The following is a 14654-nucleotide window of genomic DNA, read 5'->3' as shown; positions in this document are numbered from 1 at the left end:
TTTCATACTGATAGGACCCAGCATGGCCAAGTGGGTTAAGGTGTTTAACTCGTAATTTGAGGGTCATAGGGTCGAATCCCTGTCACACAAAACATGCACTTTCAGCCGTGGGGGCGTTATCATATGACAATCAATCCCACTATTCATTAGTAAAAGAATAGCCCAAGAGTTAGCGGTAGGTGGTGATAACTAGCTGCCTTCCTTCTAGTCTTACACTGCTAAATCAGGGATGGATAGCGCAGATAGCCCTCGTGTAACTTTGCGCAAAATAATAAAAAAAATACTGATTATGTACAAAAACTTAAGTTGGTAAACACTGACATTGGTATGCCAGTTATGAATCATTCTTTAATGTTCTTTTTCATCTGGGAAAGAATGAAATACAAGAGCTATTAATTAACCCTGCTGTATTAAAAGATAAATGCAGTTGAAACAGTATAAGCGACAAAAATATCAAAATTAAATAAGTTGACATGTCCCCAAGTTTTTACATATTTTTATTTGAAGAAGGATAGCATTTCAAGCTAGCACTGTTTCAGATTGTATAGTTTACAACAAAAGTGTATGCGCAGAATCCAAGAACTTGCACGTAAAGTGTTTGGACTCTGAGTATGAAGATTATATCTGTTATATAAAAATTACATTTCATCCAAAGGTAAGCAGATAGAAATTAAAACCTAAAGACAAAAATTGAAATATACAAATAAGAAAAGCATTCTTTTAAACCAAATGATTGTATGGTTACTAAATTAATGAATGCCGGTTTTTATTGAAATTGGACGTTGGAAACTGAAAATTTGAAAGTTTTGGTGTTTTTTTTTTTTTTCTTTCATAAACCAGCCAGTGTTGTCATGTGACCACAAAGTGTGTACCATTTCTGCTGGTTCATCAGATCGCAGTGTGTTAAGTACTTGGTATAATAGTTTTAAGCTCAGACGTAAAATGAATTCTACAGTTGAGCAAAACACAAGACTGTTCAGTATAGTTAACTTACACTGTTGAAGATTCGCGCGGTACTGGAAGAAGTACCTTTGTTACCTGCTAAATTGCATCATGTGGGGCCCGGAATGGCCAGGTGGGTTAAGGCGTTCGACTCGTCATCTGAGGGTCGTGGGATCGACTCCCAACCGCACCAAACATGTTCGCCCTTTCAGCCGTGGGGGCGTTATAATGTGACGGTCAATCCCACTATTCGTTGGTAGAAGAATAGCCCAAGAGTTGGGGGTGGATGGTGATGACTAGGGACGGCTAGGGCAGTTAGCCCTCGTGTACCTTTGCGCGAAATTCAAAAACGAACGAGCATCGTGTGGATATAAAAAAAAAAAAATACCGGGAAGGAGTATGGTATTAAAATAGTGTAACAACTAATCCAGAAAAAAAAAAAAGTGCCAAAGGGCGGGGTTATGCTTTTGAATAACTTGCGAAATTGTGGGAAGATGTTGCAAGAACAGTTCCTCGCACAGTCACAAATTTGTGTAGCTTGAAAAGGTTTTGCAAACAGGACAAGTTCTTTGGCCTTTGTTAGGGTCGAAAGGAACGTCTTATTTGGTTAATTACTGTTTTGTTTTTTTGTAGCTCACCTCACACGTAAAATTTAGCAGTTTCCAAAACCAAAATGATTAGTTTCATTTTAACTAGAAATGAAAGTACAACTCGCTCAACCTGTAAACGAGCCAAAAATAGCGTGATCGTTAAGCGGTACGAAGGGTGGAGACAGCACTTTTGATGAACCATAAAGTGAGGGGCAAAAATTAAAATTATCAAATGAATTTACTTTCGCTAGAAAAGTACTTAGGTATGTTATAGTTAATGTAGGGAGCTGGGTATCAAAGTTAAAGATCTGGGTCTGTAAAGTGTTTGTTTTTTGAATTTCTCTCAAAGCTACACGAGAATTATCTGCGCTTGTCACCTCTGATTTAGCAGTGTAAAACTAGAAGGAACGCAGCTACTCGTCACCATCCACCGCCAACTCTTGGTCTTACCAACGAAAAGTAGGATTTACCGTCACATTAAAACGCCTCTACGGTTGAAAGGGTGAGCAAGTTTGATATGACAAAGATTCGAACCCGCGACCCTCAGATGACTAGTCGAGCGTTCTAACCACCTAGCCATCCCAGGCTTCCAATGATGTAACACTAAACACACTACATTTTCCGATGCGAGTGTGTTATAAAAGTGGCAGATAATTGAATTATTCAGTTAAGAGTAGATGTGGGTTCTCCATCTCTTTTTAGCAATGCTAAATCCCTCTTGTTCCTAATTTAGGTCATGTGTCGCATAAGGTTACATTCAATGTTGACCTACCAAAGAAAATTGGTGTCTTAATAAATATCATTGACTTCTTTACGTAAATGAGATATGACTGGTGTTTTTTACCAACAAATAATTTCAGCGATTCTAGGTTGAAAGTGTTAATATAATTGTTGAAACTGGCAAGAGTTAAAACTTCCTCAAATATTAAAACTGAATCTGAGCTTTAGTGTTGTTGAGTCTGAATAGCTCGCCACCAACAACAAACGAGCTGTTAAATTTCTTGGGCTTTTACAAACGTCCCAGAAGGATGAACCTTCAACTGTTTCATTAAATATAAAGACATTGAATTCAGTGGATTATTTCGCCGACGTGATTGGAGTAGCTTTATGATTTTTAAAGAATATGCTCTTTTTATTAATATTTTAGTAGTATTTAGAGCTTGCACGAGTTCAATTTCAGTCTTAAGATCTATAATAAAATTCTACTGTAATAGAATGAAGTAAAAAATAAACGCCATTCTTTTGAATCATGAACGTGTTGATATAGAGTTAAACACTTGAATGGGTTTATAGACAGCGTCATCTATTAACAAATATTAAAAGTAAACGAGTCTAAACATTTTTAATCCCAACGTTTGGGCATTAGAAACATTAACTATCCATTTCACTGTAGAAGAAGAAAAACAACTTATCTCGCTATTTTACTCCAACTTGTATGACAGTTTTACGAACTCTGCAACATTATGATATTAATTTAGCTGTATTAATGTGATGTTCTCAGATTCGCTGCTTTTTCCTCAGAGGGAACAAATGAGGAAAACAGAAAATATGTAGGATACAATTAACTGTGACTAAGCCGAACACGGAATTTTACAAATCATTGAACTTTTATCATCTACAAATCTAAGTTTAAGTTAAACGACAGGAAATATTTTTGGTGTTTGTGATTTTTTTAATAGCTCTTTCAACACCCCTAACTTGAAGTTAAATTTCTGACTAAACATGTGAACAAAAGGGGAAGAGGTAAAAATCGTTCAATATCACTGTGAAAACGAAAGTTCAAAATACGTTATTTCAATCTCCAACAGTTCGAAAACTAAAAACAAACCTAACCAAGGAACTCACTGAAATTAGCTAAAATAACGGGGCCTCCTTAAAGTCAGAGAAATAAAAGAGAGCAACCTGATACATACCACACTCTATGTGCAAATGGTATTCACGTGACTTTAGACCACTTTCAAGTCAACAAGCGGGTATGAAACCTTCAAACACCCTCTTCACCACAAGAAATGACTGTCGAATATGTACAATGTGTCCGTTCTAAAATAATCTTTCCTAATGAAGAAACCACAAGTTATTGGTGATTGGTATTATAAAATAAAAGATTGTGCACTGAAATTTTGAAAATTGTATCTGCTAACTGAAGGATTAGGAAACACGTGGTAGTTTTTCTTAGCGCATTTATTTTCCTATTAAATTCAGGAAGGAAACTTGCAAATGTGGTACAAAAATAAGGTAAAATCAAACATGATGAAACTTTTTTAGATTAATTACCGTTCTCATTCAGGATAATATTGCTAAATAAATCCTTTATATATACGTTTGTGTGTGTTTTGTTTCAACTTTCCTAAGAAGTTATTTATTTCACGGGATTTTAAAGGATTTATTTAGCATGAATAAATTTATATATTATATATACATACACATGTACAAAATAAAAACCCAATAAGTTACAAATGTACAACATTAATTAAAATGAAAAGGTTAAATAAATAAATAGAAATAATTTAAAATGCAAATACACACAAAGAGTGAAAAAGATGAAGCCACTTACCTACAAGAACCCAGACGGCAGGTCTTCTAGTAAAACTTGAATTGTGATGGGCTTTCATAAGAACCTTTTAATTCTGAATCAGATCCTTTTGTAGAATGTGTATCTTTCCTCTAACTACGAATAAGTCACTTCATTAGATGATTTTTTTTTGGTATAATGCCTAGGTATTCATTCACCTGACTTCCTGCTCTTTGTCCTTAGAGCCCTGTCTTCAAGAGCACGAACCGCTGTTTTATTTCAGTAAGGGATAGTTTGGAAAGCTCCAATTTCTTTAACTGAAGTCCTTTTGCCTTTGCAGAGTTGGCCATTGAAGTAGACACTCCGATGTTGAAGATGGGTACCTTCTACACTACTAGTGTGATGGGTGAAAATCATCTTTGTCCTTGGTACATTGCTTGTCAATTCACCCTTCAATATCTTTAGCGTTTTCTAGTTGGATCTCAACTATGAGAAGATCCTCTGTGAATAAAAAATGTGGTCGTCTCATCAGGGTATGAACACATCACGTAGCATTGATATTTTTGCATGAAACACCTTTTGATTGGAAACTTGAAAACTTTTCCCCAGTGTTCTGTCTTCACTCTATACCTGATTTTTACTTTCAACGGTGTCAAGTTCACCAGCTGGAGAGCTCTCACTCCTTAGTTTAACTAGCTGGTTTGCACAGTTCTTAATACTTCAGAGCTAGCTTGTTTGTAGCCTCAATTAAGGCCTGTATGCCTGAAAAGCCATCAAAAATACGTTTTCATCCATTGGTTCTACCGAAGTGAAGGTGATACCAGCGTAAATAGGTGACTTATGACAAGGTATCATTAAATGTTAGGAAAGTCACTGAAAATAAAACTCAACAAAATATCCTTACATGACCTACTACAGCTTTTTGCGTATCGTAATACATTATAAAGAATAACTGATCAGAATTGATTGGCCGAAAACAAATTAGGTGTAAGGGCTAAGAAGTTGATCTTAACTAGTAAAAAATATCGGGATTGAAAATTCAGGTTCAAACAAATTCTGACTGGTCAGAAAAGCTAGATCAAAAGTGTGCGTTAAGGTAGCAATGACAATATTATAACAATCATCTGCCCTATAAGTTTCTTTTGGAGTATATTGTCATAACTACTGCTGTAGCCAAGCGACATGTCTACATATTTGCGTATATTCTCAAATGTACCTTGCCTGTAAAATGTATATTCTTACACTTCCTGTAGACAACTTTGGCATCCCAGGGTTTCCCATTTGATCTTCAAATAGCTATGTAATTCATGGTTGTCATCATCCTAACAGTGATTCATTGCTTTTATGGTTTGGTTTGATATGTTTTGAATTTCGCGCAAATGCACACGAGGGCTATTTGCGCTAGCCGTCCCTAATTTAGCAGTGTAAGACTAAAGGGAACACAGCTAGTCATCACCACCAACTCTTGGGCTACTCTTTTACCAATGAATAGTAGAATTGACCGCCACATTATAACGCCACCACGGCTTAAAGGGCGAGCATATTTTATATGGCGGGGATTCGAGCCCGCGACCCTCGGATTACGAATCGAATGCCTTAACAATCTAGTCATGTCTGGCCTTGCTTTTTTGGAATCCAGCCACAATAGTTCTTCTATTACAAAACAGGTTCCAGTAGGAAATAAACGGGGGAAGGGGGCGAGATTGCGAAATCAGTTTTTCACACCACAATAGTTTTGCCACCTTTCAGTCGCAGGGGTGCTATAACGTGACGGTTAGTCTTATTGTTTGTTACATTTAGAAGAAATCAGTGCTAACAAGTATGTATATCAATCTGCTGTTCAACTCTATAACTAAACAACGATATGTGCAGCCATTTATTTCGAATCATAAAAGTAATTCAAAGTTACATTATCGAAATTATTAAAGGGCTTTGATGGGTCATTAGGGGGTATTTACAGAGGGATAGTAATAATTAAAATATCAAATATATATATAGTGTATTATTTGTTTACTTTATCAGCTTAGTGCGATAAGGGTTACGAGTTCGAATCCCGTCACCGATCATACTTATCTTTTGTTTTTTTTTAGTCACTGGGGCGCTATAATCTACAATGAATTCCTCTTTTCACTGGTTAAAAAAGTAAAAGAAACCCGAGAATTAGCGATGAATAGTGTTGGCTATCAGATTTTCTTGTAGTCTATCACATCTAAACTAGGGATGGCTAGTGCAGATAGATCTCGAGAAATTTTGCGGGAAATTCAACAAATAAACAATTATTAATATAGTAGATGGTTATAGGATAACCTAAGCTCTCAAGCTGACTGAACCAGAACTATCTAATGAAATATTATAAGGGTCATAACTTTTTTGTTTTAAGATACTGCGTATTCCTAATTAAACTGGGATATTAAATTAGTTACATTAAATGCTGGTTAATAGTTAGTTATTATCCATGTAAGTAACTTGCTTTAATCTCAAGTTATTGATAGCTAAATGTGGTTACGTATTTAGCAAATACATCAATATTTAATTAGATAGGAAAAAAACACAGATAAATGTTTTTTTTTTGTAAATAGTGTGTACTCATTCTAGTATCTCAATAAAATATTAATATATATCACTGTATAACAATGATATCGATGATACATACAGAGACGACGCTATCGAGTGGGAAGTCACAATCGAAATCACACAAATACCCAGAGTTATCCAAGTTTAATATGCAGTGGATATACTGCAATGTATTCCCGAGTGCGGAGGACTCAGATACTCCAATTATGACCATAAAACTGTCTTTGTGTACGCTGGTGGGCAATTTTTAAAAATATTTTTTCTCTATACGTGTATCAAGTTTTTTCTGTTTGGTTCTGTTCGCATCAAATGCGGTAATATTATTTTTTTCATGCTCCTTATTTCTACCTTAATAGGTGACGTGATATATATATATATACATATGTGGATAAAACAATAACTGCACAAAAACGGTGAAAGGTTAAGCTTTAAAAGTAAGAAGAAGTATTCTGTTGAAACTGCTTAAAATATGTGCGGCCATAGCTTTAAGAGAAAAATGTACCTGAACACTTTAGCCTAAATTCTTTTGCGAGATGACTAATGTAATAATATCGCTAATGCGTTTTAAATTAAAGGTTCAGTAGCTTGTTATTGGATCCACGAGGTGTCGCCCCTACTGCTAAGGTGACTCGGCCATTATTGGATAAAGAAAAGTAACTTGCGGCTTGAACGTAATTAAGCATTACTTGGGAGTGGGAAGCAAAGAAGAAGATATGAGGAAAGGGCGCTAGTTGTCAGTGTTCACTGTGCGTTTTCAACCGATGTGTAGCAGAATGGAGCATCTTCGCGATACAATAGTAGCTTTTGTGTTTTGTGTGTACCAGCAATTGTCGACGTGATAGCAGGCTTCATCGGTTATTCCCTGCTTCTCGGTACAAGTGTCGCTCTTGGTAAAATAGGCGAAACATGCAAGCACTTGAAGCAGAATTTCTGAATATTGCGATTCTCAGGACTTGGCCTTGAAATCGAGACATTTTGATTTTTTTTTCCAGTGTGTCGTTTGTGTTTTTTATAACGTTTCATCACATGAAACGCAAGAAATTGTCGATACTTTTGATGAGTTAAAAATTATATTTCAGCAACAACATCAGGTGTTTTTGTTGAGCCTGAAGCCAGAGGATAAGATATTTCCTAAAATCCAGAGTATCACTATAATCAGTATTGATCAAATAGTTTAAAATAAACTTCAGCAAACCTCTTACTTTGTGGAATAAATTGCTCGTTTCGTTTCTACCGAAACCGTTGTTAAAGAATAGCGAACATTTCCTTTTCTTCCAGCGTAATGTAAGTATCTAATATATGTTGTACTAAATTGTAGATAGAGAGTTGTTGTTAAACTTATAGACATTTTGTTAAGTTTTGCAAATGTATTAGTATGTGTTTGTTCGTGTGAATTAGGCACGATTTAATTACAGTTTCGGTAAAAAATGTGATGAAGTCAACATTAAAATAACGCTATTACATATTGTTTCACGTTGACGTGTTTTGTGCTGCATAATTTTCACTATTACGAGCGGGTATATGTATTAGTAAACAACGACAAATTTGTCGAACAGTGTGGAAGACTGTATGTTTCTAAATGTAGGAACATCCAGAGTGCTATTCAACCTGTCTTCTCTGGAGAATTCTCAAATAAAATAAAATATACTTATGACCTATAAGTATTATAACATACAAATTAAACCATAATGCTTGCAACAAAATGTTCGTTTGTGACGGTTTAAATCTTAATTAAAAATAATAAGAAACCCTGCACCTGTTTGCCTCTGCAATGTTCCAAGTCTCAAAATTCACTAAATTCAAAAATAATAAAAGAAATCTTATGCACATACACTTACTGTCAATTTTTTAGATGAAAGTAATATGTAGATTATATTATTTGCCGAAAGATGCGTGTTTGTCAAATGAAGCATGTGGCTAAGTTTCAGTGCTAAAAAATTTCTATGTGCATTTGTTACAAGCAATAATATTTCAAGCCTCATTTTTTAATGTCATGTTTCTTTACACGTAGCTACAAGTTTACTTTCAACCTGATGTTTGTTTACACATACCTATAAGTTTAATTTTAACCTGCTGTTTGTTTTTAAAAAGCATAATACACATACTTATTAGTTTACTTTTAACCTGCTATTTGTTTACACATATCTACAAGTTCACTTTTAACTTGCTATTTGTTTACACATACCTACAAGTTTACTTTTAACTTGCTATTTGTTTACACATACCTACAAGTTTACTTTTAACCTGCTATTTGTTTACACATATCTACAAGTTTACTTTTAACCTGTTATTACAAGTTCACTTTTAACTTGCTATTTGTTTACACATACCTACAAGTTTACTTTTAACTGCTATTTGTTTACACATATCTACAAGTTTACTTTTAACCTGCTATTACAAGTTCACTTTTAGCCTGCTGTTTGTTTACACATATCTACAAGTTTACTTTTAACCTGCTATTACAAAGTTTACTTTTAACCTGCTGTTACAAGTTTACTTTTAACCTGCTATTTGTTTACACATACCTACAAGTTTACTTTTAACCTGCTATTTGTTTACACATATCTACAAGTTTACTTTTAACCTGCTATTTGTTTACACATGCTTACAAGTTTACTTTTAACCTGCTATTTGTTTACACATACCTACAAGTTTACTTTTAACCTGCTATTTGTTTACACATATACAAGTTTACTTTTAAGCTTTACTTTTAACCTGTTATTACAAGTTCACTTTTAACTTGCTATTTGTTTACACATATCTACAAGTTTACTTTTAACCTGTTATTACAAGTTCACTTTTAACTTGCTATTTGTTTACACATACCTACAAGTTTACTTTTAACCTGCTATTTGTTTACACATATCTACAAGTTTACTTTTAACTTGCTATTTGTTTACACATACCTACAAGTTTACTTTTAACTGCTATTTGTTTACACATATCTACAAGTTTACTTTTAACCTGCTATTTGTTTACACATATCTACAAGTTTACTTTTAACCTGCTATTTCTTTACACATACCTTCAAGTTTACTTTAACCTGCTATTTGTTTACACATATCTACAAGTTTACTTTTAACTTGCTATTTGTTTACACATATCTTCAAGTTTACTTTTAACCTGCTATTTGTTTACACATATCTACAAGTTTACTTTTAACTTTAACCTGCTATTTGTTTACAAGTTTACTTTTAACTTGCTATTTGTTTACACATACCTACCAGTTTACTTTTAACCTGCTATTACAAGTTTACTTTTAACCTGCTATTACAAGTTTACTTTTAACCTGTTATCACAAGTTTACTTTTAACCTGTTATTACAAAGTTTACTTTTAACTTGCTATTTGTTTACACATATCTACAAGTTTACTTTTAACCTGCTATTTGTTTACACATATCTACAAGTTTACTTTTAACCTGCTATTACAAGTTTACTTTTAACTTGCTATTTGTTTACACATATCTACAAGTTTACTTTTAACCTGCTATTTGTTTACTTTTAACCTGCTATTACAAGTTTACTTTTAACCTGTTATTTGTTTACTTTTAACCTGTTATTACCCTATTTGTTTACACATATCTACAAGTTTACTTTTAACCTGCTATTTGTTTACACATATCTACAAGTTTATTTTAACCTGTTATTACTACAAGTTTACTTTAACCTGCTATTTGTTTACACATACCTACAAGTTTACTTTTAACCTTATTTGCTATTTGTTTACAACATATCTACAAGTTTACTTTTAACCTGCTATTTGTTTACACATATCTACAAGTTTACTTTTAACCTGCTATTTGTTTACACATATATACAAGTTTACTTTTAACCTGCTATTTGTTTACACATACCTACAAGTTTACTTTTAACCTGCTATTTGTTTACACATATCTACAAGTTTAATTACAAGTTTACTTTTTTAACCTGCTATTTGTTTACACATACCTACAACCTGTTTACACATACCTACAAGTTTTAACCTGCTATTTGTTTACCTGCTATTACACATATCTACAAGTTTACTTTTAACCTGCTATTTGTTTACACATATCTACAAGTTTACTTTTAACCTGTTATTTGTTACACATATTACAAGTTCACTTTTAACTTTATTTGTTTTAACTTTTACTTTAACCTGCTATTACAAGGTTTACTTTTAACCTGCTATTTGTTTACACATATCTACAAGTTTACTTTTAACTTGCTATTTGTTTACACATACCTACAAGTTTACTTTTAACCTGCTATTTGTTTACACATATCTACAAGTTTACTTTTAACCTGCTATTTGTTTACACATATCTACAAGTTTACTTTTAACTTGCTATTACAAGTTTACTTTTAACTTGCTATTTGTTTACACATACCTACAAGTTTATTTTTATCCTGCTATTTGTTTACACATATCTACAAGTTTACTTTTAACCTGTTATTACAAGTTCTTTTTTAACTTGCTATTTGTTTACACATACCTACAAGTTTACTTTTAACCTGCTATTTGTTTACACATATCTACAAGTTTACTTTTAACCTGCTATTTGTTTACACATATCTACAAGTTTACTTTTAACTTGCTATTTGTTTACACATATCTACAAGTTTACTTTTAACCTGCTATTACAAGTTCACTTTTAACTTGCTATTTGTTTACACATACCTACAAGTTTACTTTTAACCTGCTATTTGTTTACACATATCTACAAGTTTACTTTAACCTGCTATTTGTTTACACATATCTAGTTTAGTTTACTTTTAACTTGCTTTTAACTTGTTTACACATATATCTACAAGTTTACTTTTAAACTGCTATTTGTTTACACATATCTACAAGTTTACTTTTAACCTGCTATTACAAGTTGACTTTTAACTTGCTATTTCTGTACACATACCTACAAGTTTATTTTTATCCTGCTATTTGTTTACACATATCTACAAGTTTACTTTTAACCTGCTATTTGTTTACACATACCTACAAGTTTACTTTTAACCTGCTATTTGTTTACACATATCTACAAGTTTACTTTTAACCTGCTATTTGTTTACACATATCTACAAGTTTACTTTTAACCTTGCTATTTGTTTACACATATCTACAAGTTTACTTTTACCTGCTATTTGTTTACACAGTTCTACTTTTAACTTGCTATTTTGTTTACACATACCTACAAGTTTACTTTTAACCTGCTATTTGTTTACACATATCTACAAGTTTACTTTTAACCTGTTATTACAAAGTTACTTTTAACCTGTACACATATCTACAAGTACTTTTAACCTGCTATTTTAACCTGTTATTTGTTTACACATATCTACAAGTTTTACTTTTAACCTGCTATTTGTTTACACATATCTACAAGTTTACTTTAACCTGCTATTTGTTTACACATATCTTACTTTTAACTGCTATTTGTTTACACATATCTACAAGTTTACTTTTAACCTGCTATTTGTTTTACTTTAACTATGCTTATTAGTTTACTTTTACCTGCCTGCTTTTTGCTTTACATGCTATCTATAAGTTTACTTTTAACCTGCTATTTGTTTACACATATCTACAAGTTTACTTTTAACCTGCTATTTGTTTACACATATCTACAAGTTTACTTTTAACCTGCTAACCTGTTACACATATCTACAAGTTTACTTTTAACCTGCTATTTGTTTACACATGCTTATTAGTTTACTTTTAACCTGCTATTTGTTTACACATACCTACAAGTTTACTTTTAACCTGCTATTTGTTTACACATATCTACAAGTTTACTTTTAACCTGCTATTTGTTTACACATAACTTCAAGTTTACTTTTAACCTGCTATTTGTTTACACATATCACAAGTTTACTTTTAACCTGCTATTTGTTTACATATATCTACAAGTTTACTTTTAACCTGCTATTTGTTTACACATATCTTTACAAGTTTACTTTTAACCTGCTATTACAAGTTCACTTTTAACTTGCTATTTGTTTACACATACCTACAAGTTTACTTTTAACCTGCTATTTGTTTACACATATCTACAAGTTTACTTTTAACCTGCTATTTGTTTACACATATCTACTACTTTACTTTAACCTGCTATTTGTTTACACATATCTACAAGTTTACTTTTAACTTGTTTACACATTATTATACAAGTTTACTTTAACCTGCTATTTGTTTATCTACTATATTTGTTTACACATATACCTACAAGTTTACTTTTAACTTGCTATTTGTTTACACATATCTACAAGTTTACTTTACACTTGCTATTTGTTTACACATATCTACAAGTTTACTTTAACCTGCTATTACAAGTTTTACTTTTAACTTGCTATTTGTTTACACATACCTACTACAAGTTTACTTTTAACTTGCTATTTGTTTAACTACAAGTTTACTTTTAACTTGCTATTTCTTTACACATATCTACAAGTTTACTTTTAACTTGCTATTACAAGTTTACTTTTAACCTGCTATTTGTTTACACATATCTACAAGTTTACTTTTAACTTGCTATTTGTTTACACATATCTACAAGTTTACTTTTAACTTGCTATTTGTTTACACATACCTACAAGTTTACTTTTAACCTGCTATTTGTTTACATATCATATCTACAAGTTTACTTTTAACTTGCTATTTGTTTTACACATACCTACAAGTTTACTTTTAACTTGCTATTTGTTTACACATATCTACAAGTTTACTTTTAACCTGCTATTTGTATCTACACATTTAACCTGCTATTTGTTTACATATTACAACCTGCTATTTGTTTACACATATCTACAAGTTTACTTTTAACCTGCTATTACAAGTTCACTTTTAACTTGCTATTTGTTTACACATACCTACAAGTTTACTTTTAACCTGCTATTACAAGTTCACTTTAACTTGCTATTTGTTTACACATATACCTACAAGTTTACTTTTAACAAGTGCTATTTGTTTACACATATTACAAGTTTACTTTTACCTGCTATTACAAGTTACAACCTGCTTTTGTTTTAACATACCTACAAGTTTGTTTAACACATACACTACACAAGTTTACTTTTAACCTGCTATTTGTTTACACATATTTCTACAAGTTTACTTTTAACCTGCTATTTGTTTACACATATCTACAAGTTTACTTTTAACCTGCTATTTGTTTACACATATCTACAAGTTTACTTTTAACTTGCTATTTGTTTACACATATCTACAAGTTTACTTTTAACCTGCTATTTGTTTACACATATCTACAAGTTTACTTTTAACCTGCTATTTGTTTACACATATCTACAAGTTTACTTTAACCTGCTATTTGTTTACACATATCTACAAGTTTACTTTTAACTTTTGTTTACACATATCTACAAGTTTACTTTAACCTGCTATTACAAGTTTACTTTTAACATACTATTTGTTTACACATATCTACAAGTTTAACCTGCTATTTGTTTACACATATCTACAAGTTTACTTTTAACCTGCTATTTGTTTACACATATCTACAAGTTTACTTTTAACCTGCTTTTGTTTTTACACATATCTACAAGTTTACTTTTAACCTGCTATTTGTTTACACATATCTACAAGTTTACTTTTAACTTGCTATTTGTTTACACATATCTACAAGTTTACTTTTAACTTGCTATTTGTTTACACATATATTACAAGTTTACTTTTAACCTGCTATTTGTTTACACATTTACTTTTAACCTGCTACAAGTTTACTTTTAACCTGCTATTTGTTTACACATATCTACAAGTTTACTTTTAACCTGCTATTTGTTTACACATATCTACAAGTTTACTTTTAACCTGCTATTTGTTTACACATATCTACAAGTTTAGTTTACTTTTGTTGCTATTACTAAAGTTCACTTTTAACTTGCTATTTGTTTACACATACCTACAAGTTTACTTTTAACCTGCTATTTGTTTACACATATCTACAAGTTTACTTTAACCTGCTATTTGTTTAACAAGTTTACTTTAACTGCTATTTGTTTACACATTTTGTTTACACATATACAAGTTTACTTTTAACCTGCTATT

Source organism: Tachypleus tridentatus, chromosome 13, assembly GCF_004210375.1.
Source record: "Tachypleus tridentatus isolate NWPU-2018 chromosome 13, ASM421037v1, whole genome shotgun sequence".
Lineage (NCBI taxonomy): Eukaryota > Metazoa > Arthropoda > Merostomata > Xiphosura > Limulidae > Tachypleus > Tachypleus tridentatus.
The sequence above is the reverse complement of the archived record's forward strand: the minus strand, read 5'-3'. Positions refer to the sequence as shown.